This window comes from Pediculus humanus, genomic scaffold (genome assembly GCF_000006295.1).
Source record: "Pediculus humanus corporis 1103172107490 genomic scaffold, whole genome shotgun sequence".
Taxonomy (NCBI): Eukaryota; Metazoa; Arthropoda; class Insecta; order Psocodea; family Pediculidae; genus Pediculus; species Pediculus humanus.
Genome location: NW_002987106.1, coordinates 93,102 through 101,647, shown reverse-complemented (window position 1 = coordinate 101,647; position 8,546 = coordinate 93,102). Strand labels below are relative to the sequence as shown.

The window sequence follows — 8,546 nt, the reverse complement described above, 5'->3', positions numbered from 1 at the left end:
TCCTCCCCTCCGATTTATCGCATTTTTCCAGCCCTAAACCCATCGTTTTAGTGGTTAATCTCTTAATTTACTCGTTGATCTCTTCGACCGTTGGATTAAGTCGTGGCAGAATAATAAATTAATTTTTTTTTCTTTTTGTCCCTCCCTTCGTTTCATTGTTTGCTCTTCTGCTTCCACGTCGCCTTTAGAATTTGATATTATCGATACAGGTATCATCATTAAAAAAAAAATTGTGATAGATTCGAATTAAAATGGTCGTTTGAATTCCGTACTAATCGTTAATAAACAAAAAATTAAGTTTTTATTATTATTATCATCATTATTAATTTATCGTTTTTTTTTTTTTTTTTTTTACCGTCGGAAAATTTTATGCGTCGTAAATAATCAAATCGTAAATAAATAATAATTTGAATTTTTTTTTTTTTTTGATCTCGGGAAGAGAGAGAGAGTAATAAAATAAACGTTTTTTTTTTTTTTTTTTTTTTATTAAATTAACCGAGAAGAGTAATAAAAAATGATATGACACACGCGGAAAAATAACAAACGGCGGCCATTTTGATTTTTTTCTTTTTCTCGTTGTTTTCTTTTTTTGGTTGTTGTTTATTATTCGAAAGAATGATTTTTTTTTTTTTTTTTATAAAACCGGAAGTTCTCGTCTTGCTTCTTTAAAAAAAAATTGAACGCGTGGAAGTAGTTTCGCGATGATGACGATCGATTTTCAATTCTTTTTTTTTTTCCTCTCGAAACGTCATTTCCTGTTTTGAATTTATAAGATGGAAAAGATTTCGAGAAAATGAAACAGTCGTGGTTTTAGAAATGGAGACGGCAAGAGGGGGAGGGGAAAAAAACGAACCTTTTCCGATTATAATGGAAAAAATTTTTTATTTGTTTATTTCCTTCTCTTTTTCAATGTCTCTTTCTCTCTTTCGCTCTCTCTCTCTCTTTCTCTCTCTCTCTCTCTCTCTCTCTTTCACATTAACGCCGTTTTGTTGGCGACACTTTAAATATATACTGCAAACAAAATTCATTTAAAATGCGCCAAAAGAAAAAAAATTAACGACGTGTGCGTCATTCACGGTGCTGCTGCTGTTGCTGTTGTTATCATTATTATTATTATTATTAAAATTAGCTCCGGGATTTTTATCCGTTCCTTCCGTTCGTACCAAAACTTTTACGTGATCTCTCCTCCCCTCTCCCCACTCCCTCCCTCCCTCCCCTAAAGAAAAAAGTGTCGTTATCATTTTTTATCACTTTAAAACTGCGCTTTCCGTAATTCACGACGATATTTTTTTTTACATGGGAAATCCCTTCAAATTTGGACAATTTGATGTGTTCCCTTTCCGGAAGGCGATGACGTCACTTAATTATTAACGTATTTTGTGACGTAGTTAATTTTTGGAAAACTTTTTCGCGAAATAAAAAATCATAGGAAAAATTTGAAAGAATAATAATAATAATAATGATGATGATGATGATGATGATGATGATGATGATGATGATGATGATGATGATGAAAGCGCCATTTTTAGGCATGAAAATGCGTGGGAAAATTCAATTCGAATAATACGATGAACGTGATTTTTTTTTTCTCTCTCTCTCTCTCTCTCTCTTTTTATTTTGATTTATTTTTAATCCTTTTATTCTTTTTTTTTTTTTTTTTTTTTTTTGACGAAGGTTCGTCCGAAAAACAAAAAAAAAATAATAAAATTGAGTTTTCCGGATAAAAATAAGTCAGATATTGGAGAAAAAAGGGAGAAGGAAAATGGGAGTAGGGGGAGAGGGAGAGAGGGAGAGAGAGAAAAAAAAGGCTGTTAAAAATATAACCGTAAAGAAAATCTAAAAAAAAAAAAAAGTTTCGTGATGAAATTATGTGAAAAGAGTGTGAGGGAGAGAGAGAGAAAAAGAGAAACACACGCAGAGAGAGAGCGAGAGAGAGAGAGATTGAAAATCGTAAAAAGCCTCCTCGCTATAATCCTATAAAAGATCAAAACATGAAAAACATCATCGCATGGGAAAATAAAGTTTTTGCTTTCCTCCACCCCCTTCCCCCTACTCTACCCTCCCATCCTCCTCCCCTTCCCTCCTACTCCGCCCCCCCCCCCGGATTCGGTGCGTGAAAAAAAAAAAAAATTAACTTTATCAAAAAAAATTTTTTTTTTTTTTCAATTTCTTATCCTTGATTGGATTTTAAACCTGGCAATAATAATAATAATAATAATAATAAATATTATTATTATTTTCCGGTTTCCGGTTCGGACTCTTTCCCTTTTTTTTCCCCCCCCCTTCCCGCTCGCCCCTCGTTTTTTCCTCCTCTTCTGTCATTTTTTATTTCTGTCGTTAATTTTCTTGTTGTTGTTGTTGTTGTTGTTTTTTTGTTTACGAAACGTTCATCGAACGACGACGGGGATTTAATTACTTTTTATTATTATTATTATTACTTTCAATGATGGCGTCGTCGAGGGTGTTTGTTTTCTCCCTCTCTCTCTCTTTCTCTCTCTCTTTCTACTCTAATTAAAGAAAGAAGCGAAATAAATAAAAATGGCGAAAAAAATAAGCAATAAGGAAAAAATCATATTTTTTTTTTTTACCGCGATGTGACCGAATCGATTTATATTCTTAAAAAAGGCGCGAAAAAACGCGATTTTTAAATTTTCACGTCACGTGGAAGGCGGCGGGATTTGTATTAAACCGGAAATGAATTTTTACTCTATGAAGTTTGTTCGTTCGTTCATTGTTTGTTTTGATTTTTGTTGTTGTTTTCGTTTAACGGCGGAAATGTTATGTTTCGATTTCTTTTATTTTTTAGAATTGAAAAAAAAAAAAAAATGGCGTGGCGTATCACGTGGTCGCGTGACGTCAAATCTATTTAATAAATAAAATTTTTTTTAACGAAGGCTTTTTTTAAAAAAAAAAAAAAAATTGGATTCGTTAATTATTTTCCTCATTCGGATCCCTCGTGTTTTTTTTTTTTTTTATTTAAATCCGTTGAAACGTTTTGACGTCGTTTAAGAAAATTTAATTACACGTTTAAATATGTTCCCTTTTTTTTTTTCCTTCCTTCCTTCCCTTTTCCCCTTCCGCCCCCTCCTTTTCTTTAATGAATTTTATTCTGGAAGGAAAAAAAAAGGGGAGGGGGAAATAAATTAAAGATTGATTAGTACTATTATTACTACTCTTTACTCTAGTAAGTTAATTAATTAGTTAATTAATAAATTAACCGACTCTGTTGGATGTTTTTTCTTCCCCTCCCCTCCCCCCCCTCTCTCTCTCTTTTCCCCCTTTTCTTTTCTTTAATGGGATGGGAAAAGTCGTTTGGATTGATTTCGTTTAAGAGATTAATAATAATAATATCGGTTTTATTTCGTTTGTTTTTAGATCAATCGTAATGACGACAAAAACATTTTATCGCGTGGAAACTAAATTAAAAAAGTGGGGAGGCGGGGGGAGGGGAGAAGAGAGGAGGGGAAAATGTTGTTATTATTATCATTATTAAATTTTTTTTCTTTGCGTTTTAAATTTGCCATTAATGACGAAAGGTTTAAAATTTAAAAAATAAAAATAAAAATTCGTCCAGTTAGCTTTACCCCTAATATTATTATTATTGTTGTTGTTGTTGCTGTTGTTGTTGTTGTTGTTGTTGTTGTTGTTGTTGTTTTTGTTTTTGTTGTTGTCGTTGTTTTGAAAGTTGGACGTTTTCAGTTAGGGATTAGTTTAAATTTCACTCGTGAAATGTCATCATCATCATTATCTTCGTATATACGCTCAAGGTAGTACAAGTTGTTAGAATTGGAAAATTCTAGAATTTTAGAGAGAGAGAGGGGGGGGAGAGAGATGCTTTAAAGATTTCGAAAAGTTTTTTTTATTTATTTATTTATTTATTATTTATACGTTTTTATTCTTTGAGGGGTCGGGTTCGTTCAAATTTGATTTTAATCCCCGGAGAAATTTCCTTTCTACGAAATTTTATTCACGTGAGGTTTTCATTTATATTTTTTGTTTATTCACTATTATCATTATTATTCCAATTGTTATCCCCGTTTCAAATAGGGAGGAGCAGGAGGAGGTTTCTCTCCCTACCTTGTTTTTTCGCGCATGAAAAATTTATATTTGACGTCTTACGGCTGGAGTTTTAAAGGTACGAAGCCATCACTCTCTCTCTCTCTCTCTCTTTCTCTTTCTCTCTCTTTCTCTCTCTTTCTCTTTCTCTCTCTTTCACTTTCTCTCTCTTTCTCTTTCTCCCCTTCCGAAAAGTAAATTTTTATTACCATTTTAAAAATAATTTTTGTAATAATTACCTTTGTTCCATTGCGAAAAAAAAAACTGCCGCGTGGAAATTAAAAAGGTAAGAAAAGAGAGAGAGAGAGAAAGAGTAAAGGAAAGGAAGAGCAGGCGTTTTCTTTCTCTCTCTCTCTCTCTCTCTCTCGTTCTCTCTCGCTCTCTCGAAGATGAAAATGAACCTTTTTCACATTTTCTTTTTTTTTCGGTTGCTGTTTTCCTTGTTCTCGTTAGTTTCGAAAAAGGTAAAAAAAAAAAGAGAGAGAGAGAGAGAGAGGAAAAAAGGAAACGAACGAAATCGATGAAATTTTTCCGTAAAATGGTTTTGATAAGAATTTAATGATAATAACGGGTTAGAATTTTCCTCTTTTTTTTTAATGTACGCGCGACGGTAATCGATCTTCATTGTTTGAAAAAATGATCGTTTTTTTCTAACGTCACGTTTCTGCCTTTTTGCGTCAAAATGTTTGCACAATGTCGACAACGTCGACGTTGTCATCGTCGTCGTCGTCATCTAATTTAAATCAAAAAAAAAAAAAAAGGAAAATAATTTGACGGAAAAGCTTTAATTTTAATTTTTATCATTTTTCTCTCTCTCTCTCGTTTTTTCGTTTCTCCACATCAAAAGTTAGAAAATCGTCGGAAAGTAAAAATCATAAATGATAAGAAGTTTTTTTTGGAGGGAGGGGGGAGGAAGGAGGGGAGGAAAATGAGAAAATTTACCCGATTTCGAAATCTCGAAATTCGCGATTCGAGAATCGATAAGAATCGTATACGCGCTCATCGATTTTTAATTCGCGAAACTCTATCGAAAAGGGAACGAAGACTTTTTCACATCTGTTGACACGATTAATCTGTCGTGGAAAAAGAAAAACAAAAAAAAAAAAAAGATTGATTGAACGAGATTAAAAAGAAATCGATTTGTCGCATTATTTTTTTATTTTTTCTTTTTCTCTCTCTCTCTCTCACTCTCTCTATCTCTTTGTGTGTATTTTTCTCTTCCTTTCTCTCTTCCCCCTCTCTCCTCCCCCTCTTTCTGTTTTCTTTCACTTCCTGACGAAAAGAATTGTATTGTTTTTTTTTTTTTTTTTGCGTAGTTTTTGACGTCAACCTTAATACTTTTATTCGTCAATAAATCGTCATCATCATTCTTATTATTTTTTTTTTTTTAAATCGTAACGATAATAATAATGATAATAATGTATCACGTGTATCGTTGGTCGGCGGGGGTAGGAGTGGGGATGGTGATGACGTTTTAAAAAGAAGGAAAAGTTGTTGGTTTTGGAGAAAAAAAGAAGAAATTAAACGAAAAAAGTTTAAATATTATCATTATTATTATTATTATCATCATCATGGGTCTCGATCGATGTAGGTCACCGAGAATAAAAAAAAAAAATTATAATCCGGTGAAAATTAATAATAATAATAATAATAATAATAATAATAATAATAATAATAATAATAATAATAATAAAAGGTTTGTTCGTATTGGGTCTTCGAAGTTGGCGGCAACCAAAGGGAAGAACAAAAAAGGTAATGAAGGAGGTAAAAATTTCCATGTCGACACACACAAAAACACGAGAGAGACCCTTCGAAACGATGGAAAAATATAAACTAAGGTTATTATAGTGGAGGGGGAGGTGGCGGCGCTAATGGCGGTAGCGGTGGCGGTGGTGGCGGTAGCGGCGGCGTCATCGTCGTGCTGCGGCGGCGGTTGTTTCGCGAACGGTTTTTCTCTCTTCTTTCTTTCTTTCTTTCGCAACGAGTTCAGTTCGTCAGTCGATTTCGTTCTAGTTCCACGTTTTAACGTCGTTCGAGTTTCGTATTGTGCGAGCGGGATTCCTCGTTCGGTCGGTTCGTTGGTCGGTTGTTTGGTTGTTTGGTCGGTTGTTTGAAGTTTAAAATAAATTATTATCATTATCATCATCATCATCATCGTCATCATCATGATATAACTATCGATCTTTTTTTTTTTTTGTGTTTTTTTTTTTTTCTGGAAAATTCGATTTGTTCGATGCGTTTGTTTTTCCGCATAAGAAAATTTTTTATCGCGAATTTATTTTTATCACTGTTATCAATAAACGAAACAACAACAACAACAAAAGGGTAAAAACGTCGTAAAAATAATAATAATAATAATAATAATAATAATAAACAGGAACGGTCGTCGGTTGGCTGTAAAAAAGGGATTTTCTTTTATTTTTTATTTTTATTTTTTATTTTAATGTTGTGTCGTCCGCGAATTAATAATAATAATAGTAATAATAATAATGATAATAATTTATTATTTTTTCGAGGTTTTACGCCGCATTTTATTAAAAAAAAAAAAAAAAAATCGTTGAAATCAATATTCGAAAAGGAAAATTATCGATAGAATTTTTCCTTTCGCTCTCTCTCTCTCTCTCTCTCTCTGGCTCGATAGGGATGGGGATGAGGAGGATAGAGGGGAAAGGTAGGGAGAGGGAAGAAAAGGGGAAATTGTGTTGTGATATAGGATGAATTGTGGTTTTTTTAATTTAAAAAATTAACTTGAAAACTTGGAAAATATATATAAATAATAACAATTTGTGGTGGAATGCCTTTGAAATATGGTGGGGGAGGTAGAGGGGAGGGGAGGGGAGGGGGATATAAACGTGATTTGTGTATGTGTCGATATCGTGATAACAACAACGCAAACTCGTCGAAGTTTTTTTTTTTTTTTTTAATTAACGAGTAACTTTGTCTGATGAAGTAAAAAAAACGGGAAAGGGAAGGAGGAGGGAAGGGGAGGGAAGATGAGAGTCGGTCGGTCGTAGGGAGGTAAAAAATGATAAGAAGAGAATGATGATAAGAGACGATGTTTGAAAATTTCGAGTCTTTTTTTTTTTGCAAACGTTTTTTTTTGTTTTGTTTTAATTACGTGACGATGAGGAGATGAATTTTGTTTTTATTTCTTTTATTTGGAAAAAGGAAATTTTAGTAGTTTTAACCTTTGACCTTTTGCCCTTTTTGTGTATTTTATCAAAAAAAAAAAAAAAATTGTATACAAGTCGGAAAAACTCCGAGAACGGAGGAGAAAATTACATTTTATTCATTTGCAAATTTTTTTTCCTTCCTTCCTTCTCTCTCTCTCTCTCTTTTCCTCTCTTTTTCTCAGTCTCTCTCTTTCTCTCTCTCTTTAGCACTCTCTCATTTTAAGAGAAAGAGTCGTTTCCGTCGTTTTTATCACCGTTTCCGGTAAACTTAAACCTTTTTTTCTTATTTTTTTCCTTCTTTTCGTCTGTTCTTTTCCCATTTTGTTCCTCCTTGTCAGGTGTTATCGATAAGATGGGAGAAAATTGTCGTGTCTTTAGAAAGATATACGTGTATATATATAAATAATTAATAAGATGAAATGTTGAAAATTACATCGAAAAGGTTGGACGAATTGCGATGATGAATTAACAACGCGTTATCTTAATCCACCAGAAGGAGTTTTACGTCACCTTTTTCAACAACCTTTTCATCTCTCTCTCTCTCTCTCTCACACACACTCTTTTCGTTTTTGAAAATTTAGTTTTTTGCTGTTGTCGTTGTTGTTGTTGTTGTTGAAAACGTTTCTTTTTTTTTTTTCATATCAGATTCAGGTTTATTTGTTCGTTTCGATTTTTTTTACTTTATCGTCGAGGGATGAAAGTTAAAGGAAGGAAAAAAATTTTTTCTCTCCCTTTTTTAATTTTGTTTGTGCGGGGGGTGTGTGGGTGCGCGTTCAAAAAAAAAGAAATTTAAACGTGTCAGAATGAAGTTTTTTTTCTCTTTTTCTCCTTTTATTCATTTTTTTTATTTCAATGACGCCGAGAACAAAAAAAAAAAAAAAAGTCCGAATCGAAAAAGAATCAAATTGAAAAGCAAATAGAAAAAAATTTTTTTTTTTTCCGTTTGTTTGTTTGTTTGACTGGAGAACGAAAGGGTAGTAGTAGTGGTGATAAAAAAAAAGGAAAAAAAAGAAAGAAAAGCGGTTGGAAAATTTTCATTTTTTTTGATGGTCGGGGGATGGGAGGGAAGGGGAAGGACGAGGACGAGGACGAGGACGATGGGTAGGGATTTGGCGGCGTTGAGGCGAAAAAAAAAAAAGAAAAGAAAAATATTTTCTTTAAATTTGTCGGGAATTTAATAAAAAGAAATAATAATAATAATGATGATGATGATGATGAGGGAAAGAATCATTTTCAATTTATTTTTCTTTCTTTTGACTGGAGAAAGAAGAAAAAGGAAAAAAAAAAGCTGGAATTTTTTTTTTTTTTTAACTAATT

At 32.8% G+C, this 8,546-nt stretch overlaps 1 protein-coding gene across 1 annotated transcript in view; it reads left to right on the top strand.

Moving 5' to 3' along the window:
- The window catches only part of Phum_PHUM149600 (Huntingtin-associated protein-interacting protein, putative), a gene marked incomplete at its 3' end in the record, with an annotated part of 64,675 nt that overhangs the window by 35,923 nt on the left and 20,206 nt on the right, over positions 1 to 8,546 (top strand). The gene's annotated exons all lie outside the window — the stretch shown is intronic.